Source organism: Rhinoraja longicauda, chromosome 15, assembly GCF_053455715.1.
Source record: "Rhinoraja longicauda isolate Sanriku21f chromosome 15, sRhiLon1.1, whole genome shotgun sequence".
NCBI classification, from domain to species: Eukaryota; Metazoa; Chordata; class Chondrichthyes; order Rajiformes; family Arhynchobatidae; genus Rhinoraja; species Rhinoraja longicauda.
Genome location: NC_135967.1, coordinates 6,231,112 through 6,253,528, shown reverse-complemented (window position 1 = coordinate 6,253,528; position 22,417 = coordinate 6,231,112). Strand labels below are relative to the sequence as shown.

General features: G+C 45.8%; 1 protein-coding gene across 2 annotated transcripts in view; it reads left to right on the top strand.

The window, feature by feature from the left end:
- Window positions 1-417: 417 nt before the first annotated feature.
- The window catches only part of LOC144600326 (putative G-protein coupled receptor 174), a 45,332-nt gene continuing 23,332 nt past the window's right edge, over window positions 418-22,417 (top strand). For both annotated transcript variants that reach the window (XM_078411895.1, XM_078411896.1), the window contains exon 1: window positions 418-512. The gene's annotated coding sequence lies outside the window, so the exon portion shown is untranslated. The remainder of the gene's footprint in view (window positions 513-22,417) is intronic.

The window sequence follows — 22,417 nt, the reverse complement described above, 5'->3', positions numbered from 1 at the left end:
AATATGGGCCAAATGTCGATAGTTGGGGCTTGTGTGGACGGGGCATGTGAGTCGGCGTGGGCTGTTTCCATGCTGTTATGACTGAGCATGGGAGAGGGGGGAGGGTGGTGAACTTGTGCAGATGTACTGGTTGGCAGATTGGACGCCCGCATTTCGCTTGGCGCTGGCTCTGTGAAATCCCCGAAGTTCAAACACATTTCTCAACAACACCCTGCCGGAGCCGAAACTGCCCGCTCTCCGACATCTAACCAACAGGGCAATGAAATCCCCCACCGCCTTGCAGACTTCATTTACATAAAACCACCGCAAACACACAAGCCGAGTGGAAAAAAACGGAAATGTAAAAAAGTACAGGCTTTGCACACACACACACACACACAGAGACACACACACACAGAGACAGTCCTCGCTTAGAACAGAACAGAACCACACCGCACCGCACCTTCGCTGGGCGGCCGAATGAACCTTTTTACATCAGTTGCAGTAACATCAGTTGCAGTTTACCGCGGCGGGTAAGTTAGTGTGTTCTCTTAGGCTGGTTGCTTATCAGCCTCAAACGTGTACGAACGTTTGGCATGTTGGCCACTTGGAAATGTGGAACAATGTCAGCAGCATTTTTGTTCACGAACAAGTCCACCGTATTACCAAACAAGGTCTTTGAAGTGATGTTGTTTGATGCGACATGCTAGCTTTCATATGCTACATGGGTTTATTTAAACCCTTCGTCGTAGTAAGGGTTAAGGGTTTCGCCCTTCAATCTTTAGGGTTAAAAGATGAATATAATTCAGGATGAAACCCTTAATCTTTCAACGCGGAAATGCCAGTGATGTTGGAAAACATAAGCAAACGAAAACACACAAGCGGCTGTGGAAGCCCAATGTGGAGCTGCATTTGTGGAGTAAAATGGGCTGTGATCTGTTCAATCCAACAAAGGCTGGAGTAAAATCCGTCCGATTCTATTCCGGAACAGTGGCACGTTAACAACGAGTGCAGCTCAAAGGGGAGAAAATATGAAATTAATCGTTCGGTCGCCACTATGAGTTTGTCAGGAGTTAAAAGGAAATAAGGAGCCTTACACCATAGAACTGTGTAATCATGGATTGTCATGAAATATTCTATTGTATAAACATAGAAACATAGAAAATAGGTGCAGGAGTAGGCCATTCGGCCCTTCGAGCCTGCACCGTCATTCAATATGATCATGGCTGATCATCCAACTCAGTATCCCGTACCTGCCTTCTCTCCATACCCCCTGATCCCTTTAGCCACAAGGGCCACATCTAACTCTCTCTTAAATATAGCCAATGAACTGGCCTCAACTACCCTCTGTGGCAGAGAATTCCACAGATTCACCACTCTGTGTGAAAAAAAACTTTCTCATCTCGGTCCTAAAAGACTTCTCCCTTATCCTTAAACTGTGACCCCTTGTTCTGGACTTCCCCAACATCGGGAACAATCTTCCTACATCTAGCCTGTCCAACCCCTTAAGAATTTTGTAAGTTTCTATAAGATCCCCCCTCAATCTTCCAAATTCCAGCGAGTACAAGCCGAGTCTATCCAGTCTTTCTTTATATGAAAGTCCTGCCATCCCAGGAATCAATCTGGTGAACCTTCTCTGTACTCCCTCTATGGCAAGAATGTATTTCCTCAGATTAGGAGACCAAAACTCACCAATGGTCTCACCAATGCCCTGTACGAAGGCAGAGGGCCAGAATACTAAAAAAAACAGGGATGTAATGCTGAGGCACTATTAGGCTGCATTTGGAGTATTGTGAGCTATTTTGGGCACCATATCTGAGAAAGGATGTACTGGCTCTGGAAAGGTTTACAAGAATGATCCCAGGCATGAATAGGTTAACATATAACGAGCATTTGACAGCACTGGGCATAAACTCGCTGGAGTTTAGAAGAATGAGGGAGGACCTCATTGAAACGTACAGAATAGTGAAATACTATTGGATAGAGTGGATGTAGAGAGGATGTTTCCACTAGTATGAGAATCTAGGACTAGAGGTCATAGCCTCAGAATTAAAATACATTATTTTAGGAATTGAGATGAGAAATAATTTCTTTGGTCACATGGTGGTGAATCTCTGGAATTCTTTGCCACAGAAGGCTGTGGAGGCCAAGTCAGTCGATATATTTAAAGCAGAGATAGATAGCTTCTTGATTAGTATGGGTGTCAGAGGTTATGGGGAGAAGGCAGGAGAATGGGGTTAGGAGGGAAAGATAGATCAGCTATGATTGAATGGCGGAGTCGACTTGATGGGCCGAATGGCCTAATTCTACTCCTATCACTTATGATCTAAAAATCTTATGATGATCTGATCAAAATTGGAGTTATGGTAAATAACAGATTGCAATAGGAAGTGAAGGAAATGATTGTGTTAATGATCAAGAGAAACAAAACTTTCAAATGCAGATGACTTTCAGTGCTTTACTGAACCCACATTTGGAAATTTTTCAAATCTGGATGTCATGGCACTTGGCCACCTTTTGTTAGGACACAATGCTGTCTATAATCACCCTATCTCCACGTTAATGTTTCTGCCTCCAATGGCAAGTTATCTTTGCTGCGAATTTTTCCATGAAAAGGGATCCAAATCAGGATGAAATGTATTGCGATTATTACAAGGTAAAATAGTGTACCCTCACCACCAACAAATACAAGTTTGAAAAGCAAAGAGCCTTGGTCAGACCACATCTTGGGTCATCACAGCAGTGCAACTAGTACAGCCACTGCCTCTCAGCGCGAGAGACCTGGGTTCATGGTGGCACAGCGATAGAGTTGCTGCCTTACAGCGAATGCAGCGCCGGAGACTCGGGTTCGATCCTGACTACGGGCGCCGTCTGTACAGAGTTTGTACGTTCTCCCCGTGACCTGTGTGGGTTTTCTCCGAGATCTTCGGTTTCCTCCCACACTCCAAAGATGTACAGGTATGTAGGTTAATTGGCTGGGCAAATGTAAAAATTGTCCCTAGTGGGTGTAGGATAGTGTTAATGTGCTGGGATCGCTGGGCACCGTGGACCCGGTGGGCCGAAGGGCCTGTTTCTGCGCTGTATCTCTAAATCTAAAATCTATATCCATCCTTGGATGTGTGGAGTGTGGAGTGTGCACAATTTCCCTGAGATCAGATGGATTTCCGCGCATAGCTCAAAGGTGTGTGGGTTGATAGATTAATTTGACACCATAATTGGCCCAAGGTGTATGGTAGAATCACGGGGGGGGGGGGGGGGGGGGGGGTTAACGGGAATGTGGGGAGAATGAAAAGTGCTTTTAATACAGGATTAGTGTAAATGTGATGATGGTCAGCATGGACCAGGTGGCCTCATTTTCATGTAATATCCTTCTGTGACTCTGTGAATGTGTAAACTACCTGGACAATGGCGTGGCAACACAGCTACTGCCTTACAGTGACAGAGACACGAGTTCAATCCTGACAACAGGTGCTGTCCTTGCGAAATTTGTACGTCCTCCCCATGACCTGCTTGGGTTTTCTCCCAGATCTTCGGTTTCCTCCCGTACTCCAAAGACGTGCAGGTTTGCAGGTTAATTGGCTTGGTATAAATGTAAATTGTCCCAAGTGCGTGTAGGATAGTGTTAATGCGCAGGGATCGCTGGTCGGTGCGGACTCGGTTGGGCCGAAGGGCCTGTTTCCGCACTGTATCTCTAAACTAAACGAAGGTATTTATTCACAAAATGCTGGAGTAACTCAGCAGGTCAGGCAGCATCTCAGGAGAGAAGGAATTAAACTAAACCAAACTAAAATCAAAAACACTGCAGTACTCTCGAGATAAAAATGAAAAATATCCTGGTCACACTCAGCAGATTTGTTGAAAGAGAAACTTTGTGAAACTTTCAGGTGGAAGCTCCTTCATCAGACCCTGGACATTTTCATTTTTCCAGTTGTGGTGAAGGCGTCTCAACCCGGAAACTTTGGTTCTTTTTTGACAGGTGTTGCCTGAACTGCTGAATGTTACCGGAATATTATGTTTCTATATTGTAAATCATACCCGGCCTTGAAGAGATGGAAGGGAAAGTTCACTAGGAAGCAACATTGGCAATGACAGAAGCTACCTTATCCACACGAGGAGGAGATGCAAAGCTGAGTGGCAGTGTGGGTTATGATGCCGATGGAGAGAAACTTTGAGAAGTGATGGACAGGACAAGGGAATGGGGAAGGATCTGGCGCACAGAAAGTGGAAACATGCAAGGTGTTGACCGTGGGAGAAAGTCAGAATTGGAGATAGTTGATGCTGAATGAGACTCGGAGGTCATCAAAATGAACCGCTGTAAGCCACAGTAGCATGCAGGTTCAACAAACGCATAGGAAGGCAAATGGTATTCAGGCCTTGATTGCATGAGCATGAGAGAAGATGGAGTACAGATAGTACATCATCTGGAATCTACCCTCCAATGCAACAGAGGAAGTGAAGTGAAGGTTCACCAGATTGATTCTTGAATGGCATGCTTGGTCCAGGAGGAGACATTTAACATATTGGACTTGGATGTTTTAGGAAAATAGCAAGGTATCTCATTGCAATGCTTTATTAATTCAATAAGAATAAAAAAGGTCAGATGCTCAGAAGTGAATCTGCAGGCAGATCAGAGGAAAGGATATTTTATACTTTTATTTTCCCAATGTAGTATTTTTTCTTCTCATATCTGCCCCTCCAGCCTTATCATCATTTCTGTTATATTCGTTCAGTTTAGAGATATAGCGTGGAAACAGGTCCTTCGGCCTACCAAGTCTGCACCAACTGACAATCTAGTATACTAGTTCTATCCTACATTCTAGGGACAATTTACAGAAGCCAATTAACCTGCACCTCTTTGGAATGTGGGAGGAAACTGGAGCACCCAGAGAAAACCCACAAGGTCACAGGGAGTATATGCAAACTCCGTGCAGACAGCATCCGTAAGCAAGATCGAACCCGGGTCTCTGGCGCTGTAACGCACCAACTCTACTGATGCTCCACTACGCTACCCTCTGTGTGTTCTGACTTACTTGACTATGCCATCTGAACTAGCTGATTGGACTTGTTCATGGTTAAGAAATGGAAGTTCAAACCTTTTTCATACATTTCGAAACCTTCTGTGAGTTTTACCGACCCCGTCTCTGAAATCTCCTCCAGCCTTACAATCCTTTCAGATATCTGCTCTGGGACACCAGAACGCCTTCCCAAGGTGTCGTGGGCCTAACTCAATGAAACACCAATGAAGGGAGGTGCCCACTTGATAACTCCAATGATATACTTGCATCTACAGGATTAGTTTTTTTTAAACACCTTGTTAATATGTAGGTAGCTGTTTTTTTGCATACGGAGTTGTTTATTGTAAGTTGGTATATTTAGTTAGATAGTTAGATAATACTTTGGCTTTCGTTTTGGCCTTTGGCACCACAACAGAGGGGATCTACCTGCTTACTAGATCAGACAGCAAGCTCTTCAACCTCACCGCCTCCGAGCCAAGACAAATGTACGTGAAGCTCTCATCAGAGACATTGTTCGCCGATGACGCAGCAGTTGTGTCCCACACCCAGCAGGAAATACAGTCATTGATGGACTGCTTCTATCGGGCTTGCAACTAACTTTGGGCTGACCATCAGCAACCACCTGAAGAAGACGAACGTCCTGGGACAGGATACAGAGGCACCACCTGTCATCACCATTGACGACTACAAACTCAATGCCGTCCATCAGTTCATGTACCTCGGCTCCACCATCACCGACAACCTCTCCTTGGACACAGAGATTGACAAGAGGATCGGGAAGGCAGCTACAACTCTCGCTCGCCTCACAACTCGAGTGTGGACCAATCCAAAGCTGACAGTGAAGACAAAGATAGCAGTCTACAACGCCTGTGTCAACAGCACGCTGCTGTACGGCAGTGAGACATGGATTACATATGCCAGACTGGAGAGAAGACTCAACACCTTCCACCTTAGAAGCATCCGCCGTATCCTGGGTATATCCTGGCAAGACAGAGTGTCCAACGCCAAGATTCTGTCTGGCGCTGGCCTTCCGAGTATGTACACTCTATTCAGGCACCGCAGGCTGCTGTGGCTGGGCCATGTCCACCACATGGAGGATGGCCGTATTCCCAAAGACATCCTCTATGGAGAGCTGACATCTGGGAGGAGAACCATCGGCCGCCCCCAGCTACGTTACAAGGATGTCTGCAAGAGAGATGTGAAGGCACTCGACGTCGATGTGGAGTCCTGGGAGAGCCTTGCAGCTGACCGCACGAGATGGAGAGGTACCCTGAACCAACATCTCAAAACGGGGGAAGAGAAACTGATGAACGCAGCGGCCGACAAGCGGGCACGCAGAAAGGAGCGCAGCAACTTCAACAGACCAGAGACCACACACAAATGTGACCTTTGCGACAGAGTCTTTCACACCCGCATTGGTCTCTTCAGCCACAAGCAAACCTGCTCTAGCAGAGGAGTGGAGATATATATCTCTATATATATATAAACATAGCACAAAAAGTAAGGAAATTTGTGTTTGGTAGATTATTTCTTTGTTGTAACAATGCTTCTTGGCAATAAATCTTATACCGTTGGAAAGCCTGTTTATTTCCCTTTTAAATGGTGCCACATTTGTAAGGAACATGCATTTGTGGGATGAGCAGCAGAGCTGAGTAAATGGGTTGCGCCCATGAAAAATTTGCCAAATCTTCTCTGCCAATGCCAAACAGCTTATTCTGCTGTTGCTATTGACTCTTGTTTTGAGCTTCTGGTACCCCCAGGTGCTGACAATCAGGTGCCTGATTGGCACCTGATTGGCAGCATCTGTGAGCATGGGCCCTGCTACAGTGGTCAGTAGGTGTCTGCTCCAAGAATCGGCATGCCACGTTTGACTGATCTGGATAGGGCCCGTGCGATAGGGCAACTTCAAGCTGGTGTTCCGCAAAACCAAGTTGCGGCATTATTTGGAGTGAGCCCTAGTACCATCTCCAAAGTGAAGGCCAAGTTCCATATAACGGGGGATGTCAGAGACAGGCCGCGAAGTGGGCGTCCCAAGAAGACGACACCCGAAGAAGACCGTTTCCTCACCCTGTCAGCACTTAGGAACCGTAGGCTGTCTTCTACAGATTTGCAGTCAAGGTTTGCAGGACGATATGGCCGATGGCTCTCTGCCCAGACAATTCGGAACAGACTGCACGCAGCCGATCTCCGGTCTCATAGGGCTGCCAGGAGGCCTGCCATGACTGCCTTTCACCATCAGGCCCGTTTGCGCTGGTGTCGGCAACACGTGCACTGGAACCTGAACATGTGGAGGAACGTTATGTTCAGCGATGAGTCCAGATTCTGCCTACGGCAGTTGGATCATAGGGTCAAAGTGTGGAGAAGACGCGGAGAACGCTATGCTGATTGCTGCACCGATGGAGTAACATCTTTTGGTGGAGGCAGTGTGATGGTGTGGGGCGGCATCTCCCTCACTGGAAAAACTAGGCTTGTCATCATTGGAGGCAATCTCAATGCAGAGAGATATCGAGATGAGATTCTGCAACCAGTGGCAATCCCATATCTCCACAGTCTAGGACCGAACTCTATCCTCCAAGATGACAATGCTCGCCCCCACAGAGCAGGGTTTCTCAGAGACTACCTCCAGAATTTGGGAGTGGAGAGGATGGAATGGCCTGCCAGCAGTCCTGACCTCAACCCCATTGAACACTTGTGGGATCAGCTTGGGCGTGCTGTTCATGCCAGAGTGACCAACACAACCACGTTGGCTGACTTGCGACAAATGCTGGTTGAAGAATGGGATGCCATCCCACAACAGTGTGTGACCAGGCTGGTGACCAGCATGAGGAGGAGGTGCCAGGCAGTTGTGGCTGTGTATGGTTCTTCCACACGCTACTGAGGCTCCTGTTTATTAAATGAATAAATTGTTAAATTGCCAATATGTCTTGTTTCTTCAGCAATCATCCAATCCACCAAACAACACGAACAAGAGTCAATGGCAGAATAAGCGGTTTGGCATTGGCAGAGAAGATTTGGCAGATTTTTCATGGGCGCAACCCACATACTCAGCTCTGCTGCTCATCCCACAAATGCATGTTCCTTACAAATGTGGCACCATTTAAAAGGGAAATAAACAGGCTTTCCAACGGTATAAGATTTATTGCCAAGAAGCATTGTTACAACAAAGAAATAATCTACCAAACACAAATTTCCTTACTTTTTGTGCTATGTTTATATATATAGAGATATATATATATATATTTATATATATATATATATATATATATATATATATATATATATATATATATAAAATATACTAGACCAAGTGGACCTGTTGGGGCTAAACCTCTCCTGCATTGGTGCAGCACCTTCTCCTCCCCTCCTCCCTCTCCCCATCCCTCCCCCCATCAACCCCCCTTATCCTCCCTCCACCCCCCTCCCTCCCTCCCTCCCTGAGAGATAGATTTAAATTTTAAAATGTGAATATCTTTCAAAATAGAACTCCGATTTCAATGAAACTTCTTCCATTAACACCAAAGGGACGACGGTGAGTAAGGTGGGCCTAAAATTGTCATGCTATTGTGTACCGTTTTGGATGTAGTTCAGGAACAAACAAACAAACAAACAAGAGTTTTAGTATGTAGATACTTTAGCTTTGGGCTTGGTTTTCTTAGTTGAGCGCTTAACCTGGAGTTATAGCACAAGTACTTTGTGTTTTCATTGTAATTGAACCTCTCTAATTTATCAAACCAAACAAAGATTATGGATGAAGGATAATCATGACACATAAGTAACATTCTTTAAAATGCACCTAGTTAATTATTCTTATTTTAATACAATAAGTAATACGCTAAATACGAATTACTAAATTGATAAATAAGATTATCATTATCAGTTTAATTTATTGTTACATGTACCGAGGTACAGAGGTTCACTCTGAAGAAGGGTCTAGACCCGAAATGTCACCCATTCCATCTCTCCGAGATGCTGCCTGACATGCTGAGTTACTCCAGCATTTTGTGATACCTTCGAGGTACAGAGAAAAGCTTTTGTTGCATGCTAACCAATCAGCTGAAAGACAAGACATGATTGCAATCGAGTCATTTACAGTGAACAGGGCGGCACGGTGGCGCAGCGGTAGAGTTGCTGCCTTACAGCGAATGCAGCGCCGGAGACTCAGGTTCGATCCCGACTACGGGCGCCGTCTGTACGGAGTTTGTACGTTCTCCCCGTGACCTGCGTGGGTTTTCTCCGAGATCTTCGGTTTCCTCCCACACTCCAAAGACGTTCAGGTATGTAGGGTAATTGACTGGGTAAATGTAAAAATTGTCCCTAGTGTGTGTAGGATAGTGTTAATGCGCGGGGATCGCTGGGCGGCGCAGACTTGGTGGGCCGAAGGGCCTGTTTCCGCGCTGTATCTCTAAATCTAAAAAAAATCTAAATAATAAGGAAATAACGTTTAGTGCAAGATAAAGCCAGCAAAGTCCGATCAAGGATAGTCCAAGGGTCACCAATGAGGTAGATAATAGTTCAGCACTGATCTCTGGTTGTGGTAGGATGGTGCAGTTGCCTGATAACAGCTGGGAAGAAACTGTTCCTGAATCTGGAGGTGTGCGTTTCCACACTTCTATACCTTTTGCCTGATGGGAGAGGGGAGGAGTGGCCAGGGCTCGACTCATCCTAGCCGAGGCAGCGCGAGGTATAAATGGAGTCAATGGAAGGGAGGTTGGTTTGTGTGATTCATAAAAATGTCAGATTACAATTGAGAATGTACGTTGAGCACGTAAAGTGAGTGGTCACAGAGTTAATAAATTCTATTTGGCCCCACAAAATCATTTTACAACTAAGTTGCAGCAATTTCCATTCGCTGACCCACAACGGATGCGCATTCTTATTGCTAATTTGTAAACAAATGTATTGGCCAAATTTTCAATTAGTACAAGGACAATGACACCAGGAAAATAAACATAGCACAAAAAGTAAGGAAATTTGTGTTTGGTAGATTATTTCTTTGTTGTAACAATGTTTCTTGGCAATAAATCTTATACCGTTGGAAAGCCTGTTTATTTCCCTTTTAAATGGTGCCACATTTGTAAGGAACATGCATTTGTGGGATGAGCAGCAGAGCTGAGTATGTGGGTTGCGCCCATGAAAAATCTGCCAAATCTTCTCTGCCAATGCCAAACAGCTTATTCTGCCATTGACTCTTGTTCGGTGTTGTTTGGTGGATTGGATGATTGAAGTCTGAAGAAACAAGACATATTGGCAATTTAACAATTTATTCATTTAATAAACAGGAGCCTCAGTAGCGTGTGGAAGAACCATACACAGCCACAACAGCCTGGCACCTCCTCCTCATGCTGGTCACCAGCCTGGTCACACACTGTTGTGGGATGGCATCCCATTCTTCAACCAGCATTTGTCGCAAGTCAGCCAACGTGGTTGTGTTGGTCACTCTGGCACGAATAGCACGCCCAAGCTGATCCCACAAGTGTTCAATGGGGTTGAGGTCAGGACTGCTGGCAGGCCATTCCATCCTCTCCACTCCCAAATTCTGGAGGTAGTCTCTGAGAAACCCTGCTCTGTGGGGGCGAGCATTGTCATCTTGGAGGATAGAGTTCGGTCCCAGACTGTGGAGATATGGGATTGCCACTGGTTGCAGAATCTCATCTCGATATTTCTCTGCATTGAGATTGCCTCCAATGATGACAAGCCTCGTTTTTCCAGTGAGGGAGATGCCGCCCCACACCATCACACTGCCTCCACCAAAAGATGTTACTCTATCGGTGCAGCAATCAGCATAGCATTCTCCGCGTCTTCTCCACACTTTGATCCTATGATCCAACTGCCGTAGGCATAATCTGGACTCATCGCTGAACATTACGTTCCTCCACATGTTCAGGTTCCAGTGCACGTGTTGCCGACACCAGCGCAAACGGGCCTGACGGTGAAGGGCAGTCATGGCAGACCTCCTGGCAGCCCTATGAGACCGGAGATCGGCTGCGTGCAGTCTGTTCCGAATTGTCTGGGCAGAGAGCCGTCGGCCATATCGTCCTGCAAACCTTGATTGCAAATCTGTAGAAGACAGCCTATGGTTCCTAAGTGCTGACAGGGTGAGGAAACGGTCTTCTTCGGGTGTCGTCTTCTTGGGACGCCCACTTCGCGGCCTGTCTCTGACATCCCCCGTTATATGGAACTTGGCCTTCACTTTGGAGATGGTACTAGGGCTCACTCCAAATAATGCCGCAACTTGGTTTTGCGGAACACCAGCTTGAAGTTGCCCTATCGCACGGGCCCTATCCAGATCAGTCAAACGTGGCATGCCGATTCTTGGAGCAGACACCTACTGACCACTGCAGCAGGGCCCATGCTCACAGATGCTGCCAATCAGGTGCCAATCAGGCACCTGATTGTCAGCACCTGGGGGTACCAGAAGCTCAAAACATGAGTCAATAGCAACAGCAGAATAAGCTGTTTGGCATTGGCAGAGAAGATTTGGCAAATTTTTCATGGGCGCAACCCATATACTCAGCTCTGCTGCTCATCCCACAAATGCATGTTCCTTACAAATGTGGCACCATTTAAAAGGAAATAAACAGGCTTTCCAACGGTATAAGATTTATTGCCAAGAAGCATTGTTACAACAAAGAAATAATCTACCAAACACAAATGTCCTTACTTTTTGTGCTATGTTTAGTTACGGAGATGGTTGGGCGGGAATTTGAGCTGGAGATCAATGAACTTCTGAACGATAGAAAATGTATCATCATGAACTTCAGAGCCCAAGGGCATGGATAAACTTGCAGTTGCAAGTCACAGTTCAAATGTTTGACAGAGCACATTTAAAATTAGATTTTTTGTTCATTTGGTTTCTCGTCTACGGCTCAATGTCAAAGGATGGCAGAAATTTGAGACTGAGTAGATCCATAGTTTAAGAAGATAACTGCAGATGCTGGTACAAATCGAAGGTTTTTAGTCACAAAATGCTGGAGTAACTCAGCAGGTCAGGCAGCATCTCGGGAGAGAAGGAATGGGTGACGTTTCAGTCTGAAGAAGGGTCTCGACCCGAAATGTCACCCATTCCTTCTCTCCCGAGATGCTGCCTGAACCTGCTGAGTTACTCCAGCATTTTGTGAATAAGATCCATAGTTTAGTTAACTTTAGTTTTGTTTAGTTTTTTTAGAGATACAGCGCGGAAACAGGCCCTTCGGCCCACCGGGTCCGCACCGACCCCCACACATTATCACTATCCTACACTAGGGACAATTTACACCTTAACAAGCCAATTAACCTACGGACCTGTACGTCTTTGGAGCGTGGGAGGAAACCGAAGATCTCGGAGAAAACCCATGTGGTTACGGGGAGAACGTACAAACTCCGCATAAACAGCACCCAGAGTCAGGTTCGAACCCAGGTCTCTGGCACATAGTATTCATAGATAGGAGCTACAATGAGGAGGTCATGTCTAAGGTACTGGGAGAGAGTAGATAGTTGACCACCAGCATAGGCAGCATAGAAGCATGGGGGAAGAGAGAAGAAATGTTCTTGTCTTCCATCACAGTGAGGGGGTGTCTGGAGGAGTCACTGTGATGGATGTTTGTGTTAAAATTGTGCGTCTTGTGTCTTTTACTCTGTACTGTTGCTGCGTGGCAAATGATTTTCGTTCAAATCATTTTGAATGACAATAAAGGTCATTCAGATTCAGAATTCAGAAAAGAGTGCAGGTGGCGTCTGTGCCATTCCCCTTCAAAACAAATATACCCTTTCGGATATTGGAATGACCCGTCTAGGGTGAGCACCAGTGGCAGGTCAGTGGCTCCGTGCCTGGCTCTGACGCACAGCGAGGAAGGGTAATGTCAGGCAGAGCCAGAGTGGCAGGAAACCGATCAGATAGGGGAGAGACTGGAGATTCAGCGGCAGCAATGGAGACTCCAGAATGGTTCGTTGCCTCTCTGGTGCCGTAACATCTACACGACATTCACAAGGGGGCTGGCGCGAGCTCGAAGCCATTGTGCATGTTGCACAAAACACATGGGTAGGGAAAGGGATGAGGTCCTGTAAAATGAACATAGGGAGTTAGGCAAAAGGATAAAAGGCAGGATGTCCAGGATAGTGATCTCAGGATTGCTCCGGGCGCCAGGTGCTCGTGAGAATAGGAACAGGAGGATAGCACGGATGGATACCTGGCTGACCAGGGAGCAGGAACTCAGATGTTTGGACCATTGGGATCTCCTGTGGGGCAGAGGTGACCTGTACAAAAGCAATGGGTCACCCACCTGAACTGGAGGGGAACCAACATCCTGGCAGGTAGTTTTGTGTGTACTACTTAGATGTGTTTATACTAGATTGGCAGTGAAGGTAGGATTCAGTGCAGGACAGAGACAGGCGAGAGTCCATATGGACAGTAATGAAAGAAATTTAAGTGGACAGGATAGGCAGGAGCAGGGCTGTTGGATTGAATTGCATTTATTTTAATGTGAGGAGACTGATGGGTCAGGCGGATGAAGCCCAGGCGTGCATAGGTACGTGTGACTGGGGTGTTGCAACCATCACGGAAACCATTACAGAAATGATTACAGAAACCCCCCACTGGAAACCGTGGATGAACTGCGAGGCACATTCACAGGATAAGGCCAGGTCCCGCTGCATACGTCAAACGACCCCGAGCGATAAAAGAAAGCCCGCTGTGAACTCCGCAAATCCATCGAGGATGCCGAGGGACAATACTGGGACAAACGCGGGTCCCAGTGTAATCACTCGGATGCACAGAGAATGTGGCAAGGTCTGAACAAGATAACTGGCTGCAAAGCAACGTCATTGGTGATAGTGCGACCCTACCCGATGACCTGAATACTTTCCATGCTCCATTGAGCAGAAGGCCAATAGGGCGGTGACACCTGGCCCTGTAGCAGAGGTTAGATCGGCTTTCCTGGGGGTGAACCCACAAAAAGCAACCGGCCCAGACTGAGTTCCTGGCCGTGTCCTTGGTAGCTGGGTGGAACCAGCTGGCGGGAGTATTTAATCTTCCTCTACTCCGTTCTAAGGTACCCACCAGCTTCAAGAAGACCACCATCATCCCGATGTCGAAGAAAAGCAAGACCTCATGCCCAAACAATAGCCTTGACATCCACCATCAAGAAATTTTTGAGAGACTAGTTATGAAACGCATTAAACCCAGTCAACCCAGCGGCCTTGACCCACTGCAGTTCACCTACTGCGACCAACAGGTCCACAGACTATGCCATCGCCCTGTTCCCACACTCATTACAAGAGAGACACCGATGTCAGACTCCTATTCATAGACTACAGCTCTGCCTTTAATAGCATTATATCATCCAAGCTCATCACCAAACTTGCTGGACTTGGTGTCAGCACTCATCTGTGCATCTGGATCCTTGACTTCCGGACCAACAGAACCCAATCAGTGAGGCTAGGGAACAAATCATCCTCCACGATAATCCTCAATACTGGGCGTTCTCGCCCCCTTCTTTGCTCAGTGCCCACCCACGACTGTGCAGCCACGCACAAATCTAATTCAATTTACGAATTCGCAGGCGACACCACCATTGCGAGCCGAATATCAAATAATGATGAGACAGAGCACGGGAAGGAGATTGAGATGCTCGTGTCCTGGTGTCGAGACAACAACCTTTCTCCCAATGACAGCAATACAAAGGATGTAGTTGATCGACTTCAGGAAGCCCCAGTTTGCATTGATGGCGCCGAAGTAGATGGATGAAAACTACAAATTCCTAGGAGTCAATATCACCAACAACTTCTCCTGGACCACCCATATTGAAGCAACGACCAAGCAAGCACACCAACGCCTCTACTTCCTTAGAAGGCTTCGGAAGTTTGGCATGTCCCCAACAACTCGCACTACCTTCTACAGAAGCACCATAGAAAGCATTTTATCAGGATGCATCACAGCTCCATCCAAGACCATAAGAAATTGCAGCGAATTGTGGGCGCAGCCCAGACCATCACACAAACCAACCTCCCTTCCATTGACTCCATTTATACTTCACGCTGCCTCGGCAAGGCCAGCAGCATAATCAAGGATGAGTCGCACCCTGGCCACTCCCTCTTCTCCCCTCTCCCATCGGGCAAAATGTGAAAACGCACACCTCCAGATTCAGGGACAGTCTCTTCCCAGCTGTTATCAGGCAACTGAATCATCCTACCACAACTAGAGAGCGGTCCTGAACTACAATCTACCTCTTTGGTGACCCTCAGGCTGCCTTTGATTGAACCTTGCTGGCTTTACCTTGCACGAAACATTATTACCTTATCATGTATCCACACACTGTGAATGGCTCCATTGTAATCATGTATTGTCTTTCCGCTGATTGGTTAGCATGCAGCAACAGCTTTTCACTGTACCTCGGTACATGTGACAATAAACTAAGCTAAACTAAGCCAGGCTACGAGAGGGACAGGACTGGTAGCTTAATGTTCCAGGGTACAGGTGCTGCAGGCGAGATAGAGGTTGGGGTAAAAGTGGGGAAGATTCCAACAAGGGGACATAGCTTCAGAATTGAGGGACAAAAGTTTAGGGGTAACATGAGGGGTAACTTCTTTACTCAGAGGGTGGTGGCAGTATGGAATGGGCTTCCGGTGGAAGTGGTGAAGGCAGGCTCGATTTTATTATTTAAGAGTAAATTGGATAGGTATATGGATAAGAGAGGATTAGAGGGTTATGGTCTGAGAGCAGGTAGATGAGACTAGGTCAGAGAGAGTGGTCGGCGTGGACTGGTAGGGCCGAACGGGCCTGTTTCCGTGCTGTAGTTGTTATATGGTTATATGGTTATATGGTTATAAGAGGGGATGTTGTTTTAGCGATGAAGGGGGGCATCATGGCAGTAGTCTGAAATGATAATACTATTGCTTCATCCAGTGAGGCTATAATGGGTGGAGCTGAGAAATAGAAAGGGGATAATCAACTTGTTGGGAGTGTATAATAATAATAATAATAATAATAATAATAAATTGTATTTGTCATATGTAGGTTGGCACAGGGTCAACGGAACAATGAAGTGTATTTGACAAGACAACGGGTCCCCTCAGCAGTAATATTCCAAGGATAAATAAGATAAAAAATGACATTAGTAAGGTAAATAGACAATATTAAAAATAGGTCAAAAGACAATATTAAAAATAATCAACATATATGATTTGAAATGTGTTTATGAGTTCAGAAGCCTGATGGCCTGATGGTAGAAACTGTTCTTAGGCCTGGTGGTACGTGCAGCCATACTCCTGTATCGTCTGCCTGACGGTAACAAGGAGAACAGCCTGCGTGCTGGGTGGCTGTGGTCCTTGATGATGCTGCGTGCCTTCCGCAGGCACCGCCGGTAGAAAATGTCCTGAATGGCCGGGAGACAGTTGCCAGTGATGTGCTGTGCCATCTTCACCACTCTCTGCAGTGATTTGTGGCTGTGGGCAGTTCCTGTACCAGACTGTAATGCAGCCCGTCAGCAGGCTCTCGATGGTGCATCTGTAGAGGTTTGTGAGGATGCTGGCGTTCATGCCAAACTTCCTCAGTCTTCTCAGGAAAAAGAGCCGCTGGTGGGCCTTCTTTGTTATTGTGTCCAGGAAAGGTCCTCGGTGATGTGCACACCGAGGAACTTAAAGCTGCTGACCCTTTCAACCTCAGCATTTATAGGCCAATATATAGTCAACAGGAATTAAAACAGAAAATATGCTTGGGGTTTGAAGGCAGCTGCAAGACAATATGGCTGTGATAGTCGGGGAGCTTAAATTTCCCAATAGAGAGATGGATTGTCTTAGTTCACAAAATGCTTGAGTAACTCAGCAGGTCAGGCAGCTTTGTCCCGCCCCCCTGACATCAGCCTGAAGAAGGGTCTCGACCCGAAACATCACCCATTCCTTCTCTCCCGAGATGCTGTCTGACCTGCTGAGTTACTCCAGCATTTTGTGAATAAATACCTTCGATTTGTACCAGCATCTGCAGTTATCTTCTTATACTATATGGATTGTCTTAGTGTCTAGGCCGTAGACAGGTGACATTTGTCAAATGTGTTCAGGGAAGTTTCCTCAAGCAATATTTAAAGGCCCCTGCAAGTGAAGAGGGCAAAGCTTGATGTGGTAGTTAAATGTGAGGCCAAGGAACTGTAGTGTCTGTGGGCAATTCTTTTGGGACCAACAACCACAGTTCTTTTAGCTTTAAAATAGTTATGGATAAAGACAGGGGTGGCCCCGAAGTTAAAATTCTGAATTGGGGAAAGGCTGGTTTTGAGGGTACTAGAGAGGAAATTAGTAAAGTTGATTTGGGTAGGTTGTTTCCAGGCAAAAGAACATCGGGGAAGTGGGATACTTTTAAAAGAGTGATGACGAGAGTTCAGGACATGCATGTTCCTGTTGGAGTGAAGGGCATGGCAGGTGGGAGTAAGGAGGCTTGGAGGATGAGCGAAAATGAGGCTTTGGGTCAGGACAAAGGAGGCATGGGACAGGGATAGGCAGCTGGGATCAAGTGTATCCCTGGAATAATTCGGGAACTGAGGAGCATTCTGAAGGAAATCAGGAAGGCAAATAGGGGCTGGATAAAGCTCTGGCAGATAATATTAAGGAAAATCCAACGAGATTTTATGAGGGAAAGGGCCCCTCAGAAACCAAAGCGGACATGTCTGTGGAGCCGCATGAGATGGGCAAGGTCCTCAACGAGTTCCCAAACAGTCTTTCCAGGTGAGACAGAGGTTCACCTGCACCTCCTCCAACCTCATCTATTGCATCCGCTGCTCCAGATGTCAACTTATTTACATCGGCGAAACCAAGCGCAGGCTCGGCGATCACTTCGCTCAACACCTGCGCTCGGTCGGCGTTTGCCAAACTGGTCTCCCGGTGGCCGAGCACTTCAACTCCCCCTCCCACTCCCAGTCTGACCTTTCTGTCATGGGCCTCCTCCAGTGCCACAGTGAGGCCTACCGGAAATTGTAGGAACAGCACCTCATATTTCGCCTGGGCAGTTTGCAGCCCAGTGGTATGAACATCGACTTCTCCAACTTTAGATAGTTCCTCTGTCCCTCTCTTCCCCTCCCCCTTCCCAGATCTCCCCTCTATCTTCCTGTCTCCACCTTTATCCTTCCTTTGTCCCGCCCCCCTGACATCAATCTGAAGAAGGGTCTCAACCCGAAACGTCATTCCTTCTCCCCCATTCCTTCTCTCCTGAGATGCTGCCTGACCTGCTGAGTTACTCCAGCATTTTGTGAATAAATACCTTCGATTTGTACCAGCATCTGCAGTTATTGTCTTATACTTCTCCTCTGTTTTTCCCATGGAGAAAGTCATGAAGATTGAGAAACTTGGGACAATTAATGGGGATGTCTTGAGGACAGTCTGTATTACGGTCAAGGTGGTGCTGGCTGTAGTAAGGCGTATGAAGTTAGATAAATCTCCTGGGCCTGATCAGATATATCCAAGGATACTTTGGGAAGATGTCGAAGAAATTGTGGGAGCCCTGGCTGAGATGTATGAATCTTTATAGACACAGGTGAGGTGCTGGTAGACTGGAGGGCGGCTCTACTTAAGAAAGGCTGCAAGGAAAAGCCTGGGAACTATAAATGAACTATAAACTCTAGGAGCAGTGCTGAGCTACTATCTACCTCTATGATGACTCACAGATTGTCCTTGAACAGACTGCTGGCTTCACCTTGCACTAAATGTTATTCCCTTATCATGTATCTATACACTGTAAATGGATTGATTGTAATCATGTATTGGTTTTCCGCTGACTGGTTAGTACGCAACAAAAGCTTTTCACTGTACCTCTGTACACGTGACAATAAACTAAACTGCACCGAGTGACACTTTAACGCAGCAGTAGTATTGCTGCCTTATAGCACCAGAGACCGGGGGTTCAATCCTGTCTCCGGGTGCTGTCGGTACAGAGTTTGTACGTTCTCCGTGTGACCGAGTGGGTTTTCCTCTTGCTGCACCCCTACTTTATTTAATCCCAACGGCTCCTTTTGTAAACTCCCTGCTGTTGCTGCTCCACCTCCGGGCTTGAAACAAACTCACCTGCGCGCTCAGCAGTCCTTTCCCCAGCAGTCCTTCTCACCAAAGCTCCTCAAAGCCTCAGTTTTGCACTAGGCCTCAACCCAGCGCTTCACCCCAACACAGTCCCCCCCCCCCCCCGTCCCCCCCCAACAGCTGCTCCACTAAATCTTACCTTCCTTTTAGTGGCTGCGGTGTCTCTTTCTCAGCCAATCAAATGTTTGCTGCTTTAAATGTTTATTAAAAAATTAATTAATTAAAATCGTTGAGAACATTAGCGACGCAGTGGTATTGGTTTCCGACGGGCACGGTGAAGGACGCCCCACACATCTCTGTCCTCCATACAGCTGGCCAGCTCCTCTTTTGTCTCTTCACGTGCGTCTTCCATCAACGTCTTCAGCACATGGTCTTGTTTGGTGGTCCTGGGTTCCATCTTCAATGGGTGGGTTCCCACAGCACAACCTTGTTTGCTGGGATTTCTGGATGGCGGTGGCAATGACCAGCGAGCCCCATCCTATGTTGCACCTATTCAATCAAAACAAAATCTCTCTATTTTCCTGCCAATTTATCAAAATTGAATTGTCTTCTCACAAAATGGCTGCCCACCCGCCCACTCTCTGCGTGACATTTAAGGTAGTTAAAAAAAGCTTAGGTCTGGACCTTGCGTTCCTTTCATTGGCTGCTTTGTCTCTTCCTCAGCCAATCAAGTGCCCCGTTCTTTAAATGTCCTCGCTTTTCAATCAAAGAATGTACAAAGAATGTACAAAGTCTGAAGAAAGGTCTCGACCCAAAACATCACCCATTCCTTCTCTCCCGAGATGCTGCCTGACCTGCTGAGTTACTCTAGCATTTTGTGAATAAATACCTTCGATTTGTACCAGCATCTGCAGTTATTTTCTTATACAAAGATTGATAAGTGAGTTTGCAGATGACACTAAAGTGTATAATATTGCAGAGAACAAAGATTGTTATGAAATAACTGCAGAAGGATCTTAATCAGCTGGGCAAGTGGGCCGAGAAATGGTGAATGGAATTTAATGCAGATATGTGCGGGAGGTTGCATTTTGGGAAGTCAAACCAGGGCAGCACCTTCACACTGAATGGCAGGGCTCCGGGTGGCGTTGTAGAGCAGAGCGATCTTGGAGCTCAGGTACATAGTTCCCTGAAAGTGGCATCAGCCAGGGTATTGTGTGTAGAATTTGGGCGGTTGTATTACAGTTGTACAATATGTTGGCGAGGCCGCATTTGTGTTCAGTTTTGGTCACCCTGCTGTAGGAAGAACGTCGTTAAGCAGCAAAGAGTGCAGAGGAGATTTATAAATATGTCTTGAGGGCGTGAGCTATCGGGAGAGGTTGGCTGCCTGACCTGCTGAGGTATTCCAGCACTTTGTATCCTTTTGTATAAACCAGCATGAACACTGAATTCTCCAATTTTAGGAAACTAAGCTACCCACTTCCTCTGGCTGCTCATCCCATATCAGGCAGGTCACATCCACCTCTAAGTGAAAAGATTGCCCCTCAAGTCTCCTTTAAATATTTCCCCTCTCACCTTAAACCTATGTCCTCTAGCTTTTGACACTCCCACCCTGAAGGAAAGTCCATGGCTATTCACCTTATCAATGCCTCTAGTTTTATTTAATAAAATCACCCTTGGCCTAATCTCCAGAAACCAGTCTGTCCTGTTCGAAAAACTCAAACCTTTCAGATCCAGTAAATCCTTTTTGCCCCCTCTTCAGCCTAATCACAGCCTTCCTATAGAAGTGGGACCAATAATGTGCACAGAATCCCAAGCGTGGCCTTACAAACAACTTATAACTTGACATCCTGTACCAAAATACTGACTGATAAAGGCAAGCATGCCCTTTATTACTTCATGCCTTTCCACCCCTGTACCTGTTTGGGAAGTCAAATAAGGTTAGGACATTACGGTAAATGGTACGGTATGTTGATGAATAGAGAGACCAAGTCCAAAGTTTCTTGAAAGCGACAACGTTGGCCGATCGGCTGGTGAAGAAGACCTATGGTTCTAGCCTCATAGGTTGGGACACAGAATATAAGAGTTGGGATGTTTACAACCCACTTTGCCAGGCCACACACAGTAGGACTATCTTGTACAGTTCTGGTCGCCACATTGTAGAAAGGATGGGATTGAATTAACGAGACCACAGTGGAGATTCACCAGGATGTTGTAGGGATTGGAGGGCTTTCATTGTGATGAGAGAATTGATACATTGGGCTTGTTTTGCATGGAGTGAGGGAGACTGAGAGATGATAGAAGGAAATAAGATTTTGAGAGGCGCAGGGGAGTTAGATCTTTCAGTCTTTTTCCCCATGGTAGGAATACCAAAAGCAGGAAGGTATTGGATTACAGTGGTATGAAGAAGTTTGTTATTTACTCTGTAGTTGATATTTGGAATGTACGACCAGAGGAGGTGGTGAAAGCATAAACAATTTTAAAATTAAGCGGCATTTAGACAGACAATTAAACACATAAGGTATAGAAGGATATGGTCCAAATGCAAGAAAATGTGATTAGTGTGGGTAGTCAACAAAGTTGGCATGAACATGATGGGCCTACGCTCCCATCTTTGTGTTGTACAACTCTATGACACTCCTATTAACCAGAAGGATTTTAATTTTGAACAGCAAATTTGTCTTCTTTGGTGCACTGTACCTAAAAACCAGCGTTTTCTGACCTTTTCAAAGGAAAATAAAGAATAGGTGCATTAGGATATATAGTTCCAAATTATGAAACAAACTTTCAACTTAAAATGCAGCGATTTGCATTTGACCTACAAACTGAATATGTGACTCCATTAAGTTAAAATTATCTGCTGCCTGTTTCTATACATGAATGGAACATTTGATGTGGTGTGAAAAACGTATGAAACTAATGAGATACAATGGTTTTACAAGTTGCGTACTAAACAGCCCAGAGTAAAACCTGTGGAGAAAATATTCTTGCATTGTGAAAAATAGAATTGATTAATTTGTTTCAAAGGTAAAGCAAGAGATTGCAAAACATGTGTACAAGCGCATTTTTGTAAATTGTAGCATGACTACTTTTTATTCCGTGTTGCAACTTTCTTGGTTACAATATAGATACTGAACCTTTCATAATCTGGGTACATTCTTTTATCAGTTTATATTGTGACATATGTAGGTTTATCATTAGAGTGGTGCACACATTTGCCTAGTCAGCCACAGCAGGACATGCAACCACAGATGGAACATCTCCCTATCCAGGCAGGGCAATGTCAAAGCAGCACCATCATCTCTCACAGATGGACAACAGTAACTTGTAGTACCACAATTCAATTTGATAACATTGTATTGTTTCAATAATTAACAATGAATTTATTTTGTAAAACATTTTATTTTAAATCAATGATAATATATGGATTGGATAAAAATTGGATAAAAGTCCAC